Source organism: Cebus imitator, unplaced genomic scaffold (genome assembly GCF_001604975.1).
Source record: "Cebus imitator isolate Cc_AM_T3 unplaced genomic scaffold, Cebus_imitator-1.0 Scaffold41, whole genome shotgun sequence".
NCBI classification, from domain to species: Eukaryota; Metazoa; Chordata; class Mammalia; order Primates; family Cebidae; genus Cebus; species Cebus imitator.
In genome coordinates, this window is record NW_016107356.1 from 8189278 (window position 1) to 8210757 (window position 21480).

Sequence of the window (21480 nt, forward strand, 5' to 3'; positions counted from 1 at the left end):
CTGATTCCTCCAGGAGGCAAGAAGTTTTGTTAATATTCATTTGGGGAGGGGAGAGGGAAGAGAAAAAGAAAACATGGGATAAAGGAGAGATTGTTAGAAAAGGTAATCTGGTTATTTATTCATAGTTTACTTAGCCAAAGGGACCTTAAAAACGCTTTGATAAGAATGGCCAAAGTTTCTTCAAAGATTAACTGGCATTCGTTAAAAGAGCATCAGTTTTCCTTCGCACAGGTGTTTGCAGAGCCCAGACCGGGTGCCCACTAGAATCCTGTAGGTCTGTAGATTTCCTTAAGACCTTAAGACATGCTGACATCATGATCTCCTGTCTCAGATTCCTTCTCTCTCTCTCACCCTCGCTCTCTCTCTTCCTCTCTCTCTCCCTGTCTCTCACTTTCTCTCCTTTCCTCCCTCCCTCCCTCCTTCCCTGTCCCTCCCTCCTCCACCCAATCTCTCTCAATCTCTTTCTTTCTCTTTTCAGTTCCTCCAGGTGATTCCTACTCAAACTTGTACCAACTTGTTTTTGACTGACAGTGAACAGTGAGAGAGTTTTCTTCATTTTGAGAAACCCTAAACACTTATCTTTCCCAAGGCAACCTGTCTGGACTGAGCATTTCTCTGACTTGACATAACTTCCCATCCAGCCAGGAGTCTGCACTCCTCAGTCTTTGCAGGTAAGAGGTACACGGCACTTCTACCAACTCTGGGGCATGTGGCACACTGGAGGTATTTTTGAAAAACTTCACTTCTAAAGGTAATGAAAACTTTGTGATTCTTTTAAAAATTCTTTAAATCATTGAAGACATTCATGCTTATCTGGGGGAATTTACAAGTGCTGTTTGCATGTGGAAAATGAGATTTTACTTAATGATGGGACAAAAAACAGTGTTTTATTCTTGCTCATGAAAAATAACCAGATGTTGAGTTGTCTGCCATGGGTGTGCGGGGGTCTAGCTTGCGGGATAACTCTTCGCAAGGGTTTTGCTATCTTACTGCCTGTCAGAGCAAATTTGTTATTGATTTTCAACGATGATTTAGTTCTCTGGTTAATTCTGAAGCAGTTATTTTCCTTTGTCAGTGAGGAAATCAGTTTAGATTGCCGTAAGGCGAAACCTCACTGGAATATTTTAAAATCTGTTACCTATCCTTATGAAAAAAGTTATGTAAGTTTTCTGTGGTAGGTGTAAGGAATGTAAACAATCCTGACTTTGGAAACATTTTGAACTTTGTTCACGACCCATGGATGATATGTTTTTTAATCTGTGTATAATTTCATGTGAATTTAGACTATCCTCTGCTAGTAAATGCTGTACTGGGTGAAATTTCCACATTGCTCCCGTAAAGCCAACTTTTGTCTCCACTGTACTTCCGCATTTAGTTGCCTGAAGGAAATAGGAATTTATTGTTCAACAGACGTTTCTTGACCTCATAATTTCTTTAAGTCACAGGATAGAAAACGTACAGCGAATGTAGTATTTAACTCTGGAAAGCTAAAGGCCAAAATGTGTACCATTAATTCAAATGTTTAGATTTATTTTTATCTGAACATATCTTAATCTTTTACCCCTTAACCTATAAGAGGGATTTCGAAAAAGAAAAACCCAAGTGATTCTTGAAATGCATTTCTTTGCAACCTCAAGGTCACACACACTCACACTTATGCACAATCAAGTGTTATCCCAGGTCCTATCATACTTTGTCCCCTCGTGAATCTTTAAACAAATATGGAAGAATCAGTAGTAATAGCCTTAGGTAACAAATTCTCTCCTGTTTACAATAGTCCTAAAAATGGAAAGAAAAGTGTCCCATAAAGCTATAATACCTTTTTAAATACCATCATTTTGTGAAAACTAAATACAGTATCAGAAACACTTCCAGCCAAGCAATTAAATAAGCACTTACCTCATACACAGCTTCTCCGGACGCTGTTCTTTCTTTCCATACCTTCCAGGGTTTTACTTCTTAGCAGTTTTCCTCCTTCTCTAACTGTAAATATAATAAATGACCATTCAGGGAATAACCCAGAGGTCACAAGGCAAGCCTTCCCAAAATACCAAAAAGTAGAAGAGTTCAACCAAATTGCCGGTACTGGCATGTCAGCAACGCTCATCAAATAACGGAACAGACCTTTCTTCACTGAATTAAATAAAAGTATAAATAGTCTGGGGGTTTTACAGAATTGCCTTCGTTGAATTGTGTGACTCTGGTTGCTTAAGGAAAACAAAGTTTTCCAAAACGTCCTCTCTCCATCTTTCCACTGCTTCCTCTCACCAAAAGTTGTGGTTGTTTTACAGAAAGTCTTATTTCACCAATTTCCTCTCCTCGCACTTCTCACCAGTGCAGATAGCCAGTGTTTTGGGGGGAAAGAGGGCGAGACCCCGGGCTGCACACACCAGCAAACCTGAGAAGCCAACACAAGCAGGTCTCTGGGCTCTTTCCCATAAGGCTCAGCATAACCTCACTCTGCTTCAGCAGCGAGGAAGTTTCAAAAGGGCTGTGGTTTCTTGGTGTGTGTGTGTGTGTGTGTGTGTGTGTGGTGCAATTATATACCTGAATAACAATGACATACTTGGTACAAGAAAACCCACCAATATGTGGCTTAGGCATGGAATAGAGAGGCAAAGTTACTCGGATTTAATCAGTATGTCAAATCCTTGAAATATCCTTTCCTGTCCAATCTCCTCTCATCTCTTTAGAGACTCGAAGCAGCCCACGGACTTTTTTGCATACCTTGCTTTGGAGTCCAGGGTTGCTTATGAAATGTATCTGTGTGGTGGATGCATCAGTTTTAGAGCCAGCATAGCCGTCCAGAGGCTGAGCTGTAAGCACGATGAAGCTGTAAACGACTGGTCTGTGGGAATGCGTGTTGAAGGCATATACACCTCCCTAATCATTTTCTTCAGTCTTTTTTTCCCCTGCAACAATTCAAGCATTGCACCCCGGATTAAATTCTGTATCCCTAAATGTGTTGTTTTAATTCTTTCAAGTAAAAAATCATTCTACACTGAAAATCATCAGAAAGCTATTACAAGAATTAATACTAACTTTTATGTCTGCAAAGATGAGTTTGTGGCTTATTCATGGGCAAATACAAGAGGCAAGACAGAGGTTATTGTTTACCTTCTCTCTCTTATAGGAGCCACCTCAGGAGTGGGGCTTTTGGTGCAGCTGATGGTGGGATAAGGCCAGGCAGGTCTGGATGCCAGAACAAAGCGAACCCAGGGCGGGCCTTACTCTATGACCCTCAAGGATGCTGTGCCCGGAAGGGAGACAGGTCAGACTCAACACACGTGGCTCAGGTAACTTCCTGGTGCCAGTTTTGCAGACGGGTACAGGAACAGTGTGACCTGGTAGTGGCTGCAGAGACAAGCAATCTAAGAAGTGCTAAATCTTCCCTAAAGGAGCACGGGGAGCCTGCTCCCACCTTTAAAAGAACTAAGGGCAGTGAGGGAGAGAAACTACATTACAATTTATAAATAAAGATTTAGAAATAAAACTTTATTTATAAATAAAACCTTTATTTTTAAAAGAAATAAAACTTTTGTTTACTAAAGATTTAGTAAATAAAACTTCTTTCTTGGAACCTTTATTTCTATTTTATAACTTAGTTTCTCTCCCTCTATGGCCTCGATTTTCCCTTTAAGAAGTTTTATTTACTAAATATTACTTTGTTGAGATGAAAGAAAAAAATGAGGGAATAGACATTTCTGATAAAAGGCCAGGTGAGGAAGTTGAACTTGATGAGTATCGTAGCCTCTGGAACGCATCTCTGGGTTCATTCAGGGGGATCCCCACTCATCATAATCCAGCTGGAATACACACAGTGATTTCTACCACATTCCCAGGGAGAATTTTAGTCAGAAACATCTGTGCTGTTTTCACAAGGGAAAGGTCAGAGCTCCATGAGGAGGTCATGTATCTGCATTTCTTTTGACGGGCATTGCACCTTCACTAGAGAAGAGATCAATAAGCCAATAGTCGCCACAATCCAATTTGAATCCAGAAGTTCACACATGACCTAATTCCAGAATACAGTCTATGCGTCTCGACGTAAAATTCTAAAGCACACAGTTCCAGATATTTTAGCCACTATACAAAGATGAATCAGGGTCACGTGATCATGCTCACATCTGAAGACGCACCAGAAGGACAAAGTTTTGGGTTTTGATACAAAACACACATGTGCCAGCCGTCCGATTCGTTTCCAGTAGGAAGTAGCAGTTGAGAGCAAGGGCCTGTCTGCACCACCTCGGGACTGAGGACGTACAGAGGGAACACTGGGAAGAATTAGCAACAGAATAAGCCAGGTTTTGTTTGGTTCTGTCTCTACCACCCTGCAGCTCTGATTCAGAGCGGTCTTAATGTGTAGGGATCCACACTGAAGCAGCCAAGCAGGCCCTCTGGCAGTAATCTGGCCAGAAGTCATAGCAGCTGTGCTGGTCACTCATTCCCTCAATCAGAGTTCAGAGTTCAGACACCCTGAGCCTGCCCATGTCCCTGAGACTGTAGGTAACATGAATCCTCATAGTCACTGCTGGGCCGTGGAAGAAAAAGAGAGTGACACAGAGAAGGAACACTGCAGTGGGGAATGCAATTCTTAGGGTGCTCTGGGGGCCCAGGTGCCTGGGTTTGGGTTTCACTCACATGCTGCTTCAGTTGGAGCTGCGCTGGTGTCAGGCGGATGGCTATGGAACTGATGTGCATTTTCTCTAGTGCCTGTATTAGAGGCTGATGAAGATTTTATGGACCCTTAAGATTGCACGATTTGGGGGCTTTAAAGAAAACGAATGCAAAATTAGGACTGTACTATTAGGTACAAGGATTCAGATAGGACCTGGGGAAGCAAGGAATCCTGAAGCTGAAGTTTCATTAACTTCTTGATAAATCCACTCTGTGTCATATAGAGTAAAGGCCTTACTTATCTCTTGAATGAATGGTTGAATTAATTGATGTAAATTTTAGCTGCTGGCTACTCCTCAATAATTCTGAAAAATGACAAGCAAAAAATACCAATCATGTTTATCTGTATCTAGTGATATATAAAGCATGGATCTCAATGCCATCTAGAATGCTTCTCATTTCATTGGCACCTTGCCGTGAAAGGTAGATCCTTGTACTGTGGTTGAACCTTCAGGTCATATCTTAGCCCAAGGGTAAGATCCTATCAAAGCTGCTTTCCCTATGGTAGAGCAAGTGAGTACTGAAATCAACTGTGCATTTTCTTCCACTTGAAAAGCCCCCAACTTAAAACCTAAAGGACATTATGCTTTTGGTGCCATCAGACCCTAGAATAGTATTGAATGTATAAATAATAAGCATTGCATTGTCTTGAGCAGACTTGAGGGCTTACCCCAGTGGAATATCTGTGTCTCTGGCAAGAAGCCCCCCTCTTTTTTCCTTAGTTTCTATTAATGCTGTTTCCAACTTTCGATAGCAGTTAATTGTGTCAATTCTTAGTAGAAATACTGGCCAAACCCACTCCTAGCAGGCCAAATAACGTTCTCACTCAATGATGTTTACATTTTCAAATATTTGCAGATTGTTATCTTGCTTCGTCTTAGACCTCTTTACCAAAAAATACAAGGTCAGCTCCCTGAATCCTGCTTTCTTACTTCCTAGGTTATCCTTTGTGTCAATTTCTACCTCTAAAGGACAAATTTGAAACGTTTATCTTTTGCTTTGAATGTTCACAAAATTTGGCATCATTTGTACTCTTCCTCCCAATGCCATTCCCACATATCTGTCAGGAGATAAAGTAAATATAATGAACCCCGAATCACCTGGCTGGTGTGACTAGCGTGCTCTAAACACTAAGAAATGGGAACCCTGCCCTGTCTTCTTCATGTTGTCAGAAATTTGTGGAAAAAATGTATGTATCGACAGTGAGCCATATTACATACAGACACACACATACAAGTGACAAAGGCAGTGTGGGTGTGTATTTAGCTAGGGCATTAATAACAAAACTGTCTGTGTAGGTTCAGAGAGACTATCCCAATGTCAACGACATCAGGATACAATGGTGCTACATTTTGAACATCTTGTTTTAATATATTTCAAATCTATGACTTTGACTTACAGTTCATATTAAAGATTAAGTGCATACAAAAAAAATGGCCCTCTAAACAGTGTTTTAAAAATATGATGTCATAGTGACATTGACATCTCTCTCTCTCTCTCTCTCTCTTTTTTTAGACAGAGTCTCACTTTGTCACCCAGGCTGGAGTGCGTGCAATCTTGGCTCACTGCAACCTCCACCCCCTGGGTTCAAGCGATTCTCCTGCTTTAATCCCCCAAATAACTGGAATTACAGGCACCCGCCACTATGCCTGCCTAATTTTTGTATTTTCGATAGAGACAGGGTTTCACCATATTGGCAGGCTGGTCTTGAATTCCTGACCTCAGGTGATCCACTGGCCTCAACCTCCCAAAGTGGCTGGTTGACACCGACATCTTAACGTCACTCCTTATAAAGAGTTGTATATAACGTCACATGATTTTATTCTTGTCAAAAGGAATACTATGATAATCTGATTAAGAAACACTTAGGGTCTTGGTTCCTGGGCCCCATGGACAGAAGAAGGCTGGCTTCTCCTAGGCAGGCCAAAGCTGCTTTGAGGAAGGAAGGGGAAGGGAACGCTCCACTCCATTGTCATCAGCACTCAGCTGCCTGGGAACTGGGGGAGAACACTCAGAGGCTGGCCCTACACTTCTGGTCTCAGGAATTGAGGGCAGTTTTTCTGCTGGTCAGAAGGCAGGAGGGAATGTCCTGAAGCACAATTTGACAGCAAAGCGCTGTCTATCCTGGGAGGTTCTACTGGTGAGCAGAGTCCTCTGAGGGTCCTGGTAACTCTATCTCTGCAAGAAATAAGAAAGTCTGCACTCAAACAGGTTCAGAAAACTTTGAAACTTTCACAGCAATCATTAACATTTTTGAAATCCCAAGAAGTTCTGCACCAGCCTAAGGGAATAATCTCCAGTCCATCAGGCCTGAGCTGGGAACCCTTGGTGGGATTCCCTCCCCATTCCTGCATATAGCTGGTTCACTCTGCTTGGCCCTACTTTACAATGGCCTGCTTACTTGTCCCTTTTCCCTGCAGGGCTACAAACTCTTTGACAATGAAGATTTCACCCAATTATTTCTTTGTGCTTTCAGTGCATGGCCCAAGGTATTCCTCAAGCAGCATGTATTGAATCCACATGCACTGACATGAAAGGCATAATTTTTGTTATAATTACATCTTCACTTTCACCATGAACTCATATCTACCTCGTCCTGCAAATGCACAACAGAGACCTTTTTATCTGAAGTCTTTCAAAAATATGTATATCTGAAAATGACTAACTGGTGCGTTATCTCCCTTGGTGAACAATACAAAGTGATGGATTGGCTGCTAGAATTGTGTGAGCAGAGTTATTAAGGAGAAGTGAGAAGAAACAGGGAACCCTGTGCTTAAGATATAGTCGTTGTATAAACCCAATAGGGGAAAAATAGAAAACATGCAGGTTATTTTGGAAAAAAGAAAATGAGGAATCTTGATATAAAACAGAAAAGTAAATACAGAGCCAGCTGGGTTCAGAAGGGGGGAGCATGGGCTGGAAGTTTGCTTCTGAGGAAGAAAACAAGGGGAAAAAATGAAAGGAAGAATATACTGCAATCTTGGGCTAGAAACGGGTGATTTGATCCATGGAGCAGCAAATGCAGAAAACAACAAAATTAGCATCAGTTCAGTCTCCCTCAAACGCTATGTCTAGATCTGGCTTGTGTTAGCATACCTGTGGCAATAAAGGTATTTGGCTCTGAATGTGTTTTAAATTTTAAATTGAAGAGAGTTTTCTAAGATTTTCCTGTTTTAAAGATGAAATATTATAGGACTAAAACTTGTGAGGGCCACTTTTCTGTGGTTACAATCAAGTGCATTTCATTGCAGCTGGAGTAGCTTATGCCAGTACATGGCATTTCAGAGTCTAGGGCTGCATGAGGATATGTATATTTAAATATGAATTTTATAATTATGGATATTTTAACCTGTCTAGTCCAATATCCTGGGAATGTTCCCTAAATGATATTTTCTGTACAGCACTTTGTTTAGTTTTCAGTGTCTGAAGAAATGGTCTGACTTGTTAGCCCTGAGGTTGGTAGAAATGAATATTTAATGAGTTTTTAAATCAACTCTCACTCAGGTTTTGTATAGTCAGGCTTTAACCCTCAGTGATCTTTACCAAGCACGTTTCTTGCCAAGGGCTTGCTCTGCGGGGGGCTGGGTAGTCAGTCTTATGTTGATTTAGAGGATATAAGTGGAGAAGACTTAGTCCTTGATCTCAAGGAGCCTCCAGGCTGCTGCTGGACAGATGTGTGGCTAGGAAGACATGGAAGTCAAGAAATAGCAAAGAAAAACACCCAAAGCACAAGAAATCCTGCAGTGCCCAGAGAATGTGATGACATTGACATGAGAGGCCCTGACAAAGTTCCAGGGAAAGTCAAAGAGGGAAAGATTAGATCCCTCTGGGATGCCTGGTAGAGGCATTGGGGCATTTGAGACATGCCTTGGAGAATGACAGGACTTCCAGGGTCAGGATGGGGAGAAGCCGTGAGAGCAGGAAGATGACCAGATTAACATGCACCAGCAGGAGGGCGTGGGAGGCCGGCAGTGTGCACAGGGGCTGAGCTCACTGCAGGGAAGGAATGGGAGAGTGAGGACCACAGTCAGGACGAAGCTGGCAACCAACAGCCAACAGTGCTGAGCATTCCTGAAAGGCCAGGCAGGGCTCTAAGTATTTTTTAATTCTCACGCAGGCAGGCTTTCTTACCAACTCTGTAGAGATGAGGAAAGCAGGGTGCAGAGGTTAAGTAACAGGCTGGGGCCACAGCCTTCAGAGAGGGGTGAAGTTGGCCTTTGAAGCTACATCATCCATCTTGAGAAGCCACACCCTCGAGCCTCTGCTGTGGGAGGTGGGAGTCAAGCAAAGGCACTGAGGAGTCACCGAAGATTTTGGTTTTCTGGGTCCTGAGCTGCACTTTAGAAATGCCAGTCTGGCAGTGATGACCAAGTGACTAATCCTAAGGCTATTCTGAGAGACTGAGTAAAAGCAATGAAGACCTGGACCAGCGTGGTGGCTGTGGGAAGGAGCAGGACAGACACCCGTGCAAGGGCGATTCAGCAGGTGGAATCTGGGGCTTGCACTGACTGGATACAGATGTGAAGTTGCTTAAAGTGGGAGAGGTGGGAGAATGAGGATGCCATTGTTACCAACCAAAATATCAGAAGATGTAGCTGGATTTAGGGAGAATAATATGCATTCAGTTTTGGATGAGTCCATCCTGGCCCACTGTCATTCCAGGGGACGTTGGAAACGCAGACCGGATCCCCGAGGAGATTCTGTTGGTGAGCATTGATTCACATCATGAGACTCTGAATGGGCCATAGGGTAACACAGAGGATGCCAAGAGATTACAGATACGATAAAAGGGGATGAGTGCAAGACCTCAGGGAATATAATTACAAAGGATGGAGAAGAACTCCACCACACTGCAGGAGAATGAACCCTCAGAGAAGCAGAGAGATGACCAATGAGCCCGCCCACCCACTAGTAACCAACAGTAGGAAATTTCTGAGGGAGACACGGTTAATGGCAACACCCTTGACTAATATGTCAGAGAAGGAGAAATGGGAGAAATGGAGGGAGTTGAAGGGAAGAAACAGTGGAAGAGGAAGGTTTGGTAGCACCCTGCCAACTCAGCCCAGATGAAAAGTGTGAGAGGAACTGAGAGATTAGCATTTGGCTGGCAGCGCAGAGTTCTCCGGGTCCTGGGGGCTGCCTTCAAGCCTGTTAATGGTGAATGTTTCTCATGCTCTTTTTTGCTAAATGTGACAAACCCATTCTCCTCCCTCCTCAAAGTCCTCAAACTGAGTTATTCACTTAGTTAAATCTATCGTGACTTAAGAAGTATATGATTAGCATGGAAAGGGGGTTACATTTGTTCCTGTAGTCACGTAATTACTGAAGACATGAAGGAAGATTCCAGCAACTCAGGCCCCTTGCGAACAGGTCAAATACCTGGTTTTTACAAGCAACTAGCTTCAGTTTTCTGAGAAGCTCTGAGGAAACTACAAGTCTATTCTTGAGCATGTTTATAATAGAAAAGGAAAGATAATGCGGTTATTTGCTAATTGCTGCAATGATTAAAGCAAGGTTTCTCAAGTTCATCCTTTCATGAGACCGGCGGCCTTTTGAACACAAACAGGATCTGACAGAGATAGTAATAACGAAAGTCTGAGAACAAGGAAGCAACGCCAGTTTTGTTCGGTTGCCGCTGACATTGAATCTACGTACAGTTTAAAGACCCTTTGGTTGGGACTATCTTCTGGTGTTTCCGTGCTATACTGTGATTAAGCAAAACTTCAGCAAAAAAAGAAAATGTTGCATTATAGTAGTTTTGAAAGTTATATAGGTGGATTTTTAAAATATATACAGCCTAAATTTTCTTAGCAAAAGTCAACTGAGTAACACACAGTTTGGAAACATTTGGATAAGAGAAAACAAATATCTGATAAAAGTACTTGAAATTTGAAAGGATAAAAAAGATGGGAGCAGAGTGAGAAAAAGCCCCTGACAGGTAATGGTGGAAACATGACAAAGAGAAGTTCATTCTAATGACAGAGGCAGCCTGCTCTCATGGAGAGAGACTTTGGGCTTTGAAATCGGACCTTCCTGGATGTGAATTCCAAGTGTGCAGACTGCTAGACACGATACTCTTGGGAAAGGCGCACTAAGGTTCTGAGCTTCCGTTTCTTAGCACATTAAGAGGCATACGGGAAATAGAGGTTGGCTACTTCTCTCTCCACTCCATGTTGCCACCCTCCCACTGATTCCCCACCCTCCTTCTTCCCCGGGACCATGCTGAGCACAAGGCTTGTCCCTAAGGCAGCTGGAAAAGGAAAGGTTGACTTGGAGGTAGAAGCCCTGGACTGGAGTCCCCACCTTAGGCTGAGTGATCCTCCGCAAGCGATTCAATTTCTTAGTTTCTCACCTGCAAAATTCCTCCCACAGGACAACAAGGAAGTTAAATGAGATGATTTTTTTTGTGAAAGTATTGTAGAAAGTACTTCTGTCTTCTATCTTACGAATCAACAGGGAACCAGCATTCTTAAAATGACCAAAATGATTCCTAATTTCCTTCCTAAGGAGCTGATTCCCCTTTCCCTTTTCATGCAGTTCTTCTTTTTCTAAAAAAAAAAAAAATTACTTTATAAAGCAAGCCTGGATTCCAGAGCTGGAGTCTATCCTTTAGAAACTTTCAAGCATTTTTTTTTAACTTATAGAAGGCATTATACCCGATAGCCACTCAAACTTTCATAAACAAGAGTTGCAATGTGAAAAAACTCACCTGTTGCGTTTGCCTCTATGAGCAACTATTGATTTCAATACAAACTGAATCAGAAATTGTCCTTGTATTTGTTTTATTTCTGGAGTTTCTTCTTTCTTTTCTGTTAAAAATACCTAGAAGCATTAAAAAAGTAACTATCTCCTATGTTTTATAAGGAGAAAAAGGTGATAAAGAAAAGGAAAATGAACTTGGCACGCAAGTGAGTCTTGCTCTGGAATTTGGGTGGGTCTAGGAAAAAGCACAGACCTCAGTGGAAAACATATATGGGTGTGTGGGAAATCCCTGTAAACTATAAACTGACTACACAGTGCTTGAGCTGGTGTGGAGAGAAACCACAGTGCTGTCTGAAACCAGGGAGGAGGGGACAGGGAGTAAGTTTTGCACCAAAACAGTACAAAGTGTCCCTGGGAGTCAGGACTGCTGGTAATTCTCAGCAGGCTTAACTGGATCTATTGAAAGTGGCCATGGTAAAGCCCCACTGTTGCACCCTGGGACTCTCTGTGGGATGACCCTAACTGTATCATCCAGGAACCCCATGGCCTGACTCTGCTTCACCCACACTTCTTCCCAGCACTCCCCAACAAGGTTCCTCTTCAATTGCTCCTGTATGCTTCCCCACTTCATTGCTATTGCCTGTGCATTTCCATTTCCTAGAAAGCATTCTTTCCCTTTTCTATCGGAATCTCATTGTCTACCCTCAAAGCCCTTTAAGGCCTGTCGAGACTCAGCTTTCCCTTCCCCATGGGGCCTAGCCTCTTCTACCCTTTCTAAATGTTTTCTTTTCCAGGCTGAACAAAACCTAGCATGTCTCTGTGCTGCTAAGGACTAATCAGATGCTGTGTCCTGATTCATTTGGTGTTGGTGCCTCCTACATCTCCAATCAGATTAGCCCCTGGAGGGCTGAGAGCACGCTGGACTCAGCTGAGCTAGAATCAGCTCACCTTTGCACCTGAGCTGAGTGCCTGCAGCTCCGCATTTGTGATCCTAGCCTAATGCAGCATGAACTTTATTATCTCTCTTTTTACAAATGACGAAACTGAAGATCAGGGAGACAGTGTCCTTTGTCCGAAGTCACCAGCCCAGTTACCTTTCAGAAGGCATCTCACTCCATCTTCAGGATGACCCCAGTAGGTAGATTTTCAGGCTTTAACTCTTCCTGTAGGTTATAACCTGAGATCTGAGATTCGAACCCAAGTCCGTCTGGCTCCTAACCTGTACCTTTCCCACTATATCATATTGCCCCCATCACCAAAATGCTGAACATGAATTTGAACGTGGAATCATATCAAATGAACTTATGGTCATCCCATTTTGTCAAAACTAAGAGAACACGACAAAAATCGGCAAATTTTACCAGAGCAGTGTGTTTATGGCAAGACCAAGGCAAAACTTTATTCCTCATTCTTTGCTGTATAGTAATAGGCTGAAAAGGCCCATATGCGTATTCATATTTAAGGAAGTGTGTAACTGTTTTACCTTGGTCAATGTAAAATTCCCTGTATGTTGCATGCATCATCAGGATGCAGCAGGTATGTGTACAGCCTCATGTCTCCAACAGCCAAAGGCATTTCTGAGTGGCCACATCACTCTGACCTGGGGAAGCCGAGTCCGTCTAGACATTGGGAAGCCCAGGCCAGCAGTGTTTCTGCTAAATGGACCTTTCCAAATCCTCTCTGAAACAAAACCAGATTGGGCATCTTCAAGAAAAGATCCTCTTGTAAAGTTGGTGTAGCTGCTTAGAGTATAGTCAGTCTCTCTGTGCTTTTCTTTAAATTTTCCTTCACAGAAAGCTAAAACTTAAAGAGGTTTCAGAGAAATGAGTCTGACCCCATCTCCCAGTATCATTGAAGAAACTGAGGCTTGGAGGGGCTGGGTCACTTGCTTGAGGTTTTGTAGCTCCTAGGAGAGCTTTTTCTCCAAATTTGGCCTAGAAGTCCTCACCAGGCCTCCTCCTATCTTAGGTGGAAACTAAACAGGAAAAGATGAAGCCGAACTCAGGAAGAAGCAACATAATTAAACTAGTTTCTCATTTGGCCACAGGGTCAGAGGAGTGAGTAGAAAGAAACTGAAAATCAGTTAAACACTTGCAGTTTTAAAAAGGCATGCGATTTCTGCTTTTCCTAAGCTGTTGAAATGTGTTTATAGGTCCTTCCTGGAGCTTTCTCATTGCTAATGTGCTCCTATAAAAAGAATTCCTGGAGACTGAGCTGGGTGGTATTTGAGTATACAGCTAGTGCTCGACTTACGACCACGGTCGGGACTGCAGACCGATCATAACAAGATTCGGTCGTAAGTTGAGTAGGCTATATGTACAGGTGAAATGGTGCACTCGGAGATGGTAGTGCTGCCGGAAGCTGGTCCGCACTGTCGTACGCCCAACCGGTCAACGTTTGCACTGCCAGGTGCGGAGCAGTCGTGGCTAGCGATTGTGGTCGTAAAGTCGAATGGTCGTAAGTTGCATAGGTCGTAAATCGATCAATACCTGTACTTCTCAATGGAAAGCAATGAGCTTGTGTGCTACACTGCTTAGGCCACATGGTCCCCCAGACCTGGGCTGCCAGATTGTGGCCATTATTGTTCCATGCAGATCATGCCCATCCTGTGCAGAAGGCCACTCTAGGAACACATTTGCACAGGGAAGAAAACGCCTTTAGAAATTCATATGGTGCTTGTCTAAACTGAAGGCACCAGAAGCTGCTAGCGTGCTCCCATTTGTTTCTAATAATTTCTCCACCCTAAGAGGCTGCTTTAAAAACAAGCAGTAAAAACCTGCGACCCAGCACCACAATTGAGAAAGAACGCATGGGACTGACATTTTTAAGAATTACTGGCCAGGTGCGATGGCTCATGCCTATAATCCCAGCACTTTGGAAGGCTGAGGCGGGTGGATCACCTGAGATCAACAGTTGGAGACCAGCGTGGCTGACATGGTGAAACCCCGTTTCTATTAAAAATACAAACAACAACAAAAAAAGGCCAGGTGTGTTGGCAGGTGCCTGTAATTCCAGCTACTCAGGAGGCTTAGGCAGGAGAATCACTTGAATCCAGGAGACAGAGGTTGCGGTGAGCCAAGATTGCACCACTGCACTCCGGCTTGGGCAACAAGAGCAAAACCCCGTCTCAAAATTTAAAAAAAAAAAAAAAAAAGAATTACTAAAGTGTGAGACTTGCCCAGATTATTTTTCCAAGGATCCAGAGCCCTTTAGAGAGAATTCAAGAGGGAGAATTTCTGGTGACTTCTACCACCTCTGAAGAATTAAAAAACACACTTATGCTGCTTTCCAGGCCTCTGTGGTAGTTAGTTCTGCTTGGCAGTTTTTGTTGTTAAATTGCTTTTAAAAAACCTGGAGCTCTATTAGATATAAATACCTTGTGATGCCAAAGGACTGTCTTTCACCCATAAAAACTGAAGCCATGTGCCAGAAGCCCTCGTGGCCAAAGGGCTCTGTCCTTGGACACGGATGAGGGCTACTGGGCGGTGGGACTGAGGCTGTGCCTGGATGCCCAGCTTCTGCAGCCAGAGGTGGAGAGTTGCTCCTGCCTGCTGGCTCAGCCAGCACAGGAGCACGTAGCCTGCAGGCTTGGGTTGCACACAGGCTTCCCCCTGCAGAGTCAGGCCCCTTCAGCGCTTCCCCAGATCTCTGGAATCTTCAGCTGAGATTGGGCTCCAGCACCTGGACTCAAGGTAAGGCCCCTTCGGGTGCTTCTAGCTGATCAATCAGGGTAGTGCAAAGGAAGAAAATGTTGAGATTTCTGGAAGATTCAATCAGAGTGATTCACCTTAACCTCAGGCATGATTTTCCCCCATTATCCACTCTTTTAGATTTCAATTTGTATAAATCTTACTGATCTGAAGAAGACTTCTGCTTCTGAAACTACCCGTGCTTAACAATGATTGTGCCCTACTCTATGAGACTGCAAATAAAAATATATTAACCTTGGCAGAAAATCAGCTGATTAATACTTATACCTGACACTGTAAAGACTGGAACCTCAATTTATCTGCATAAACAGAGGCTTTGGGTATAAAACTAAAATGTAGTCGGTTATGCCAAAGACTGCTTTCAATAGGAAGGCACCAAACATACTTTTAAAAATAATAAAATAGTCATTTAAATTAAACATACAAATAAATAACTTTCAGAGCTAGTACTGAGTTTTAAGCCTTAAAGACCTTGATTTCAGTGACAAGGTATATAACAAATGCAGCTGTTAGAAAAAGGACACATACTGAGGTTTGTTTCTTTCAAGATTATACATAGTATTATTTAAAAGTCTTATTGTATATGAAAAGTAACACGATTTTTACAATATGAAACAATAGCAGCTAGCCGATAGCCTGCTTACCTTTACAAATTGTCTAGTTGGTCACATTTTACCTTAATTTTTCAGGATCTAACCAAGGCCTGGTCAACTCTTACTGGCAATTTTTGAAAAGGATGAAAGAGGTCCTACGTAGAGTCCTCTAAATTAATCTTAGTGCAGGAAGACAAGTCATATTTGCATAACTTTATTTTGTATCCCTAGCTACTGTCATCCTAGTATTTGAAAAGCTCCTTTTCTCCCAATGTTCACAAAATCATTTTCCAAACTTGCAAATATTAAAACCTATTCATGTCTAATACTTTCCTGCTTGGTCTATTTCCATGTTCTGTCAATGACCTATCAATTACCCTATTTAATTACCCATGTCACTTGAAATTTCTCCCACCAGAATTTTAGGTTGCATATTTTCACAGGGCAATTTATTTTAAAATCAGAATGGTCCATAAAACTAACAGCTCTGTGTGCACAGACCTAAAAGATTTGTACATCTGCATTTTTGAACATCAATAGTTAAACAGTCAACGTAAATGTTAAAGAAGTAAATTAACTTTCAGAATTTCACATGTGCTCTACCATTCACCATTGACCATGCTGGAAGAGGACTTTGAGGTCATTTCGTCCAACCCTCTCATTTTACAGATGAGGAAAACAGGACTAATTGATAGCTAGCGATACTAAATTATAACTCTTCTAAAACTAGATAGCAGAGTGAGTAGTCTTCTTAATGTGCTCAATTACTGTATGAATTCCACGAGCTGATGAGCGTGCTGTGACCTTGAGCATTTACATTCTGTGGTTTTCAAATGTTTATGTTTCTAATGTGGTATTTGTAAACCCCGGGCCCCAATAACCTTTACCACGGAGGCTTTGCCAATCCCAACTCTGGGCAGCCCACCTCTTCCCTTCTCAGCCTGTGCTTCCAGCTGTTCTGCATGGGCAAAGTCACGTTAGGGGTAAGCAAAGACTTGAACTAGTGTTCATGTTTAAAAAACTCACAGGGACCTGCCTGCTGGCTGAATCCTTTCTTCATTTCTTGTTGCCTCTCCTACATGTGACTCAAAAGCTAGCCAAGTTGGTTACACATCCTTCAGCTTATTCCTGTTACACCTAAGTGTCATACCTTCATTCCCTTTACTAAGATCACACTTCTCCAATTTCTATTCTCCTCTACTCCTCAATAAATAGGAAAATGCTGTCTGTAGAAATGCACATGGAAGAGCTGGGCATGGTGGCTCATGCCTGTAATCCCAGCACTTTGGGAGGCTGAGGCAGGTGAATCACCTGAGGTTGGGAGTTCGAGACCAGCCTGACCAATAGAGAAACTCTGTCTCTACTAAAAATACAAAAATTAGCCGGGCGTGGTGGCACATACCTGTAATCCCAGCTACTTGGGAGGCTGAGGCAGGAGAATCACTTGAATCTTGGAGGCAGGGGTTATGGTGGGCCGAGATGGCGCCATTGCAGTCCAGCCTGGGCAACAAGAGTGAATCACACTCCATCTCAAAAACAAAAACAAAAACAAATCCACGTGGAACTCATGCACACATTTTCTATAACTTGTCTTTCTTCCACTTCCCCACAACTAGAATATAAGCTTCATGGGAGAAAATGCCTTGTCTGCACTATTATATCCCTTGTGTCTAGTAGAGTCAAAGATAGGTAGGTGATGGGTAAATACATGTGCAATAAATATATCCTTTCATCTTTCCTTCCTGTCTTAGGGAAGCCGATGTCCCCTTCCCTTTCTGTCTTGCCCCCCCGATAACATCAGTGCTTCTTTGTCCCTCTTCCAATATTTAACCTCTGAATCACATCCCCTTTCTTGAAATCTTGCCATCTTAATTGTCTTCTTTTATGAATTTATATAGGTATCCAGCCATCTGGCTGCCCTTTCTCCAGCTCTTTTGCTAGATAATCCTGCCCTCTTCCATACAGGCAATCTCTAAGATTGCCCCTTTGGTTGCTTTCTTCTCTTGGTATTTTTCTTTTTTTGCAGTTCTCATTGACTCCTATCTGGTCAACTTTTACTTCTAGGTACTATCATTATTTAATCACCACCTCCATCCCAAATTTAATTCCTAGAGATGGACATGCTTGGAGCCAACCTCACCATGTCACCTTCAATACCCTCTGCTTTTCATCCGAATCTTCTTTTCCATCCAGGCAGCAAACTCCAGAGGCCTTTCCACTCCTGTTCAACCCTCGCTACTTCACACTTAATAGGCGTGTGAATTTTACCTGGTGGCAAACCAATGTGAGTTCATGTATTACTTAGACAAATTCAACAGCCTCCTAAATGATCTCCTTATAGCTACTCTCCTCCCTCTCTGTCTTGCTAGATGAGCCTGGCTTCTTTTTTCCTGCTGAAAGATTAAATATTTCAGTTTAAAATTCATTGCCAGCATAGTTCCCAACATAGCCTCATACTAATTTCTACTCGGGAGGCTGAGGGATAAGAATTGCTTGAACCCGGGAGGCGGCAGTTGCAGCAAGCCAAAATCATGTCACTGCACTCCAGCCTGGGCAACAGAGCAAAACTCTATCTCAAAAGACAAACAAACAAAAATAAACAAAAACAAATGGGGAACGTTTTTAAAAAGAGCAGAGGCTCCTTTTTTAAAAAAGCAAATCTCAGGCTTTTACTCATATCCCCACCCCCACCAAAATATTTTGATTTGATTGTCCTGTGTCAGAGCCAAGGCATTAGTTTATTTTAAAATCCCCTGGGTGAGTTTCATAGGCAGCCACAGTTGAAAATTGCTGATAATTGATAAACCCTATGGTCCAATCAGTTGGGAATGCTTGAAACATATATTGCCCCCCTACAGTTTTGCCTGGGTAATTCCCCTTGCCTGCAACCTTCTTTCTCCTATTTTTTTCCTACAGAAAACACATGATAATTTCTTTGATTCTTCCAGTTAGAAGGAATCAGTCCTCCTCCTGGAAATCCTTAATACTACTTAATATATCACATTCATTCATGTGATCCAGGCAGACCCTGTGTTAGATATGGACAATATGGAGAGAAAGAAGACAAGGTCCTTGTCTTTAGGCAGCTGACAGTCTTGCCAGCTCACTGGCTACACATGAACCAGTGAGTATCAACTTTTATGATAGAAGTGTCCATGGGATACTGTTTTGGCATGAAGGAGTCTATTCTGCTTGGTATAATAACAATTTGTGTGTGTGTCATCTCTTCTATCAAATGGCAAACTTTTGAGGGCTGAGATCATGCATGTCTCACCTTCAGGTATTTCAAAGACCACAATAGAATAAAATGTTTGCTGAATAAATGAGTGAATGAATGATGTTTTGGTAATTAGAAGTCACTGGGGAATAACAGCAGCTCTTAGGAAATAGTACGATAGTTCCATGCTTGGGGTAGGGATGGAGGTGTCCCACTGGAATTCATAGACCTATGTATAATTTTCAGTACTAAATTATGTGTGTTTTACAATATCTCTCAATCACGCATTCTGTGGTTTACTTAAAACGGTAATAGGAATATCATGCTAGAAACTAGGTCTTGTACTCATGAACAAAAAAAAGGAAACAGCAGACATTGGGGTCTGCCTGAGGGTGGAGGGTGGAAGGAGGGAGGAGCAGAAAAGAGAACTACTGGGCACCGGGCTTAATACCTGGGTGATGAAATAACACGTACAGCAAACCCCTGTGACACAGGTTTAACTATGTAGCAAACCTTCATACCCCTTTTTAGGTACCCCCGAACCTAAAATAAAAGTTTAAAAAATTAGATTTTAGAATATATTCAAAGAGTAGGATATTACTTTTCAACTAAAAAAAAATCTGAATTCGTATTTTTAAAATATTTTTTAAAACTTTACGTTTGATCAAGCCTTTACATTCTAGAACAAAAGCAAAAGCAAAAGCGATATGCATTCTAGATTTATCAACTTTGCATACATGTTTTAGGAAGATTTTGAGAGATTTTAAAATAATATCTAAAAATGACCATTTAATTTTAGTAAAAAGAGACTCCCAGTTTCTTGCCAACTACTCTGGTCTGAGAGTGTTTAGATTAAAAAAAAATGTGTGTGAAATTATCAAAGGAAAATCAATAAATCAATAGTAGCACCAAAAAAGAAAAACAAAAAGAAATTAGTTCTGTTTCTCATGACTAGGAAGTCAACAGTGGTCTTTCCAATTAAGACTTGGCACCTTTGATTTTTGTGAGCATATCCTAGAGATCAAGCATGAGTGTTTGATGACTGATGGGGAGAATTGAGGGGGATTAGGAGAGACACTTGATCTTGCCATGATTCTCAAGTTAAATCCTTAGGCCTCTTAAAGATGTTGTTGATAAAGCTGCTAAAATGGTCACCAGATACATACAAACAAGTAGGACCCACAGTAATTTCCAGGCTCATTTTGTGCATGTCCATTAGGGGAGAGGCAAATTAAATGAATGAGAAGCTGATGTTTATGTGAAGGTGATTACTCTTCTCCAGTGGAAATTCAACCCTACAAGTAACTGCAGATATAATTAATCATCACTAAGAAGCAAACCACTCTCAGAGAGAAAAGCCGTATCTGAACTTCCATGTGCTCTTGGAGGATACTGGTGATTAACAGCATAAGAGTCATCCACCAAGTGATCTGCAAGGGTGAGTGCTGCTTCCAAGAGGCTCTGAGTCAGAACAGATAAAAGGAAGTGCTTCTTAGCCTAGAGGATTTCAACATTGTCAAAACTCATTTCCCACAGAGATAGAACAATGTGTACTATAAATCACTCCCAAAAAGCAATTTAGAACACTACACAGGAAGTGATGAATGCATGCAGAGCACTTACATGTTTTGGGTTTTTGACATTCATTCATTCTTTAATTTATAGATTATTAATCCATCGATTAAGTCATATGACTCATTTATAGTCACAGGCATTAAAACTTTGCCAGAGCATCTACCATGTGCTGGCACCTGTGCTACTGAGGGCAGAAAGGTGGACGTGGCCCAGCCCCTGCCCTCAAAGAACTTCCAGGAAACACTGACTTTACAAGCATGGTACCATCTGCATCTCGCAACAGTAAACAGCTGTGTGTACTGTCGGGGATTAAGACACAATGACTTTCCCTCCGTTTCACTCATCACTACAACAAATGTGTAGGAGCTTGCTTTTTGAGACCCAGCGATGCTTTTCTGTAACTGGAAGAATCCAAGTTCCCTTTGCTTCCATGATGCATTCAGCAGACATTAAGGCCCTGCTAGAACCTGGGCATTGGCATGTATGAGATGAGATATGGCAGCTTGCATTCCGGTAGGAGGTGGTGGGGTATGATGAATCAAGACCTGGCCTTTGAGTACAGACCACAATCTAAACACCGTCACCAATACTAACTAGTTGTGTGACCCTAGGCAAATGCTTTAACTTATCTAGCCTGCATTGACTAATTTTTATCAGGGTTTTACTAGCATTACTCTGAAGTTTGGAGTTATACATGCAGGAGCTGCCAACACAGCACTAGTTACATATTCGTTCTCAACTAATGGCAGTTGTTGGTTTAATAATTATTATAATTAGATATACACAAGCAAAACAGATATAACTAGTACACTGAGATAAATATTCCAGGAGACAGAAGCATAGATGAGCATGTAGAGAAAGCCCTGAACCCATGGGAACAGGTGGAGAAAGTACTCTGTTACTGTTAGCACCACAGAATCTTTGATGACCAGATATGGTCAAAATCTTGGTTTCCAGCTATGTTTCCCATAAAGGAAGTTTCCAGATATAAGCCAAATGCTAAAAA

The 21480-nt window shown here is 42.1% G+C and overlaps 1 protein-coding gene across 9 annotated transcripts in view; it reads left to right on the forward strand.

Annotated features, from left to right (window-relative positions):
• Positions 1–370: 370 nt before the first annotated feature.
• Positions 371–21480, forward strand: part of KCNJ15 (potassium inwardly rectifying channel subfamily J member 15) — a 54438-nt gene continuing 33328 nt past the window's right edge. For 7 of the 9 annotated variants that reach the window (XR_005199776.1, XR_005199778.1, XR_005199777.1 and 4 more), the window contains exon 1: positions 405–751. The gene's annotated coding sequence lies outside the window, so the exon portion shown is untranslated. Of the gene's footprint in view, positions 752–14488; positions 15072–21480 lie in introns of those variants that run through there. The other 2 variants (XM_017526253.2, XM_017526248.2) reach the window with 2 other exon arrangements.